Source organism: Procambarus clarkii, chromosome 19 (assembly GCF_040958095.1).
Source record: "Procambarus clarkii isolate CNS0578487 chromosome 19, FALCON_Pclarkii_2.0, whole genome shotgun sequence".
In the NCBI taxonomy this organism is placed as follows: Eukaryota; Metazoa; Arthropoda; class Malacostraca; order Decapoda; family Cambaridae; genus Procambarus; species Procambarus clarkii.
Window position 1 is genome coordinate 29,602,540 of NC_091168.1, and position 5,346 is coordinate 29,607,885.

A 5,346-nucleotide genomic window follows, 5' to 3' on the forward strand; every position below is an offset into this window, starting at 1 on the left:
TGTGGTAACAAACCAGACATGACAAGGCTGTGGTGACAAACCAGACATGACAAGGCTGTGGTAACAAACCAGACATGACAAGGCTGTGGTAACAAACCAGACATGACAAGGCTGTGGTGACAAACCAGACATGACAAGGCTGTGGTAACAAACCAGACATGACAAGGCTGTGGTAACAAACCAGACATGACAAGGCTGTGGTAACAAACCAGACATGACAAGGCTGTGGTGACAAACCAGACATGACAAGGCTGTGGTAACAAACCAGACATGACAAGGCTGTGGTAACAAACCAGACATGACAAGGCTGTGGTAACAAACCAGACATGACAGGGCTGTGGTAACAAACCAGACATGACAAGGCTGTGGTAACAAACCAGACATGACAAGGCTGTGGTAACAAACCAGACATGACAAGGCTGTGGTAACAAACCAGACCTGACAAGGCTGTGGTAACAAACCAGACATGACAAGGCTGTGGTAACAAACAAGACATGACAAGGCTGCGGTAACAAACCAGACATGACAAGGCTGCGGTAACAAACCAGACATGACAAGGCTGCGGTAACAAACCAGACATGACAAGGCTGCGGTAACAAACCAGACATGACAAGGCTGTGGTAACAAACCAGACATGACAGGGCTGTGGTAACAAACCAGACATGACAAGGCTGTGGTAACAAACCAGACATGACAGGGCTGTGGTAACAAACCAGACATGACAGGGCTGTGGTGACAAACCAGACATGACAAGGCTGTGGTGACAAACCAGACATGACAAGGCTGATCTCACCGAAACATTTATAAACACTGAACACTTTGGAGGATATTTAAACAGACAACTTCTACAAAAGCTCAGATGTAACACAGACTAGCCACAACAGCTCCCTTGCTCAAGTGATACCGTGACTGCACACCCGCACAAACAGACCGTCTTTAAAGCCTGTCAGTCCGTCTGACAGTCTCCTCTCGCTGCTTCTCAGAGCGGGGTATAAAAAATAAAAACCACTCATAATATTAAAAAACGCAGAGATAATTACAGCAATTACACATAATTGGTCAAGAATTATGCAGGTGAAGGTAAAAATAATGTTTTAGGTAACAATGGGGGTGTAGGTAGGGAGGGAGGGAGGGAGGGAGGTAGGTAGGTAGGTAGGTAGGTAGGTAGGTAGGTAGGTAGGTAGGGAGGGAGGTAGGTAGGTAGGGAGGGAGGTAGGTAGGTAGGTAGGTAGGTAGGTAGGTAGGTAGGTAGGTAGGGAGGGAGGTAGGTAGGTAGGGAGGGAGGTAGGTAGGTAGGTAGGTAGGTAGGGAGGGAGATAGGTAGGTAGGTAGGTAGGTAGGTAGGTAGGGAGGGAGGTAGGTAGGTAGGGAGGGAGGTAGGTAGGTAGGTAGGTAGGTAGGGAGGGAGATAGGTAGGTAGGTAGGTAGGTAGGTAGGTAGGGAGGGAGATAGGTAGGTAGGTAGGTAGGTAGGTATGTAGGTAGGGAGGGAGGTAGGTAGGTAGGTAGGTAGGTAGGTAGGGAGGGAGGGAGATAGGTAGGTAGGTAGGTAGGTAGGTAGGTAGGTAGGTAGGTAGGTAGGTATGTAGGTAGGGAGGGAGGTAGGTAGGTAGGTAGGTAGGTAGGTAGGTAGGTAGGTATGTAGGTAGGGAGGGAGGTAGGTAGGTAGGTAGGTAGGTAGGTAGGTAGGGAGGGAGGGAGATAGGTAGGTAGGTAGGTAGGTATGTAGGTAGGGAGGTAGGTAGGTAGGGAGGGAGGGAGATAGGTAGGTAGGTAGGTAGGTATGTAGGTAGGGAGGGAGGTAGGTAGGTAGGTAGGTAGGTAGGTAGGGAGGGAGGGAGGGAGGGAGGGAGATAGGTAGGTAGGTAGGTAGGTAGGTAGGTAGGTAGGTAGGGAGGGAGATAGGTAGGTAGGTAGGTAGGTAGGTAGGTAGGTAGGTAGGTATGTAGGTAGGGAGGGAGGTAGGTAGGTAGGTAGGTAGGTAGGTAGGGAGATAGGTAGGTAGGTAGGTAGGTAGGGAGGGAGGTAGGTAGGTAGGTAGGTAGGTAGGTAGGGAGATAGGTAGGTAGGTAGGTAGGTAGGTAGGTAGGTAGGTAGGTAGGGAGGGAGGTAGGTAGGTAGGTAGGGAGATAGGTAGGTAGGTAGGTAGGTAGGTAGGTAGGGAGGGAGGTAGGTAGGTAGGTAGGTAGGTAGGTAGGTAGGGAGGGAGGGAGATAGGTAGGTAGGTAGGGAGGTAGGTAGGTAGGTAGGGAGGGAGGTAGGTAGGTAGGGAGGGAGGTAGGTAGGTAGGTAGGGAGGGAGGTAGGTAGGGAGGGAGGGAGGTAGGTAGGGAGGGAGGTAGGTATGTAGGTAGGGAGGGAGGTAGGTAGGTAGGGAGGGAGGGAGGTAGGTAGGTAGGTAGGTAGGTAGGTAGGTAGGTAGGGAGGTAGGTAGGTAGGGAGGGAGGGAGGGAGGTAGGGAGGTAGGTAGGGAGGGAGGGAGGGAGGGAGGGAGGTAGGTAGGGAGGGAGGGAGGTAGGGAGGGAGGGAGGGAGGGAGGGAGGGAGGTAGGTAGGTAGGGAGGGAGGGAGGGAGGGAGGGAGGGAGGTAGGTAGGGAGGGAGGGAGGTAGGTAGGGAGGGAGGGAGGGAGGGAGGTAGGTAGGGAGGGAGGGAGGTAGGTAGGTAGGGAGGGAGGGAGGTAGGTAGGGAGGGAGGGAGGGAGGGAGGTAGGTAGGGAGGGAGGGAGGTAGGTAGGTAGGTAGGTAGGGAGGTAGGTAGGGAGGGAGGGAGGGAGGGAGGGAGGTAGGTAGGGAGGGAGGGAGGGAGGGAGGTAGGTAGGGAGGGAGGGAGGTAGGGAGGGAGGGAGGGAGGGAGGGAGGGAGGTAGGTAGGTAGGGAGGGAGGGAGGGAGGGAGGGAGGGAGGTAGGTAGGGAGGGAGGGAGGGAGGTAGGTAGGTAGGTAGGTAGGTAGGGAGGGAGGTAGGTAGGTAGGGAGGGACGGAGGGAGGGAGGTAGGGAGGTAGGTAGGTAGGTAGGTAGGGAGGGAGGTAGGTAGGTAGGGAGGGAGGGAGGGAGGGAGGGAGGGAGGTAGGTAGGTAGGTAGGTAGGTAGGTAGGTAGGTAGGTAGGTAGGTAGGTAGGGAGGGAGGGAGGGAGGGAGGTAGGTAGGGAGGGAGGTAGGTAGGGAGGGAGGTAGGTAGGGAGGGAGGGAGGGAGGGTCAAAGATGGCATCAGGGACTTGTACCTCAAAGCAGTATACAAAGATCTCATTCATCGCCCGCTAATGAGCGATAAATATCGACTGTATTTTGTTGCCGAATTTTTACATTTGTATTAAGCGATCTATAAAGTTGTTCGAGGCGGCAGAACGCTTCTCTGTAAAAGATTTTTTTTTTCTATGAAGAAAATGGGTTAGGTTAAATTTGGTTAGATCTAGCCTTGTTAAATAAGGCAACCCGTTCTCGCACTTTCTTACAGTCAATATTGACTTAGTATGTCACATATGCACATATTTAATAATTTATTGGGAATATTTTAGTTTACCTTGAAAAGCGTCATAGAAAACACTGACCTTACCTAACCTTCTTAGTATATTAAGATAAGCATCTTATTGCTTCGTAATTACAATTATTACTTAACCTATTATAGGTATAGGTTAAGTAATAATTGTAATTACGAAGCAATAACATACTTATCTTAACATACTAAGAAGGTTAGGTAAGGTCGGTGTTTTCTATGAAGCTTTTCAAGGTAAACTAAAATATTCACAATAAATTAGTATGTCACATATGCACATATTTAATAAGTCAATATTGACTATACGAAAGTGCGAGAACGGGTTGAATAAGGTTAGGCTAGGATAGGTTAAGTTAGGTTAAGCTAGGTCTGGCTAGGTTAGGTTAAGTTAGGGTAGGTCAGGCTAGTCAGGCAGAGATAAAGCACCTAAATTATTGGGATCGCCTCAAAGCTCTCCAAATGTACTCACTAGAAAGGAGACGAGAGAGATACCAAATAATATACACATGGAAAATACTGGAGGGCCAGGTCCCAAATCTGCACAGTAAAATAACAACGTACTGGAGTGAACGATATGGAAGAAAATGCAGAATAGAGCCAGTGAAGAGCAGAGGTGCCAGAGGCACAATCAGAGAACACTGTATGAACGTCAGAGGTCCGCGGTTGTTCAACGTCCTCCCAGCAAGCATCAGAAATATTGCCGGAACAACCGTGGACATCTTCAAGAGGAAACTAGATTGTTTCCTCCAAGGAGTGCCGGACCAACCGGGCTGTGGTTGGTATGTGGGCCTGCGGGCCGCTTCAAGCAACAGCCTGGTGGACCAAACTCTCACAAGTCAAGCCTGGCCTCGGGCCGGGCTTGGGGAGTAGAAGAACTCCCAGAACCCCATCAACCAGGTATCAACCAGTATGCGTTAAGTTAGGTTAGGCTAGGCTAGGATACGTTAAGTTAGGTTAAGTTAGGCTAAGTTAGGCTAGGCTTGGATACGTTAAGTTAGGTTAGGTTCAGTCAGATTAGGTTATTTATAGTAAGAGACTCAAATCACCTTTTAATTCGACTTAGTCTTATTAACCCCTGCTATCTACCCAGGGTCATGAACCACTGTTACCATACATCTGGTGCTTCTCTACTCTTGAGGGAGTGAGTGAGTCGTAAACAAACAACATACGCCGCGTGTGATTGCTAGATCCATCTTCCCATTGCAAAAAAAGAAAAACACACAAATTTCTATTTTCATATCAACTAAATTTCGCAAAAGTTTCGAAACCAATTTTGGTAGCAAAAAATGTATTGATAATTGTTACGGCCACTTTGGGCCAGTAACCGGGTTCATGCTGTTAATGTATCTTATAACCTCTTCGGCTTTATCCAACCCCAAGTCGGTGGTACGTTTTCAAGAACTGGCTGTGGCAAGTGGTAGTGCAAAGAATAAAGGGGAGGGGGATAAACAATATACAATTACACCTTCCCCAATATATTAACACCTTCACCACTACATATATTGAAGTATAACTATACATATTTACAAAGTGTCTGTTTCACTCAGGACACAATACATCGGCAGTGTTCATCAATCCTGGTGAACCCACTTTCCAGGTACACCTCGTCAACACTTAATGGCAATCAACGGCAAGTTCACCTTCCTCAACATGGGTCAGTCCACACACACCGTATCGTTACAATGTGCCAATACCCAACCTCCGCTCTCCAGATACACACTGGCAGAGGGTTTCAGCAACACGCCGACAGGGTCTCAAACAATCACATACAGGGGTAGCTAACACCCTGGAAGACGTCTCTAGCAGCTCAATAGCAGTATTTCTCAACAGACGCACCACCGTCGTCGCATAACT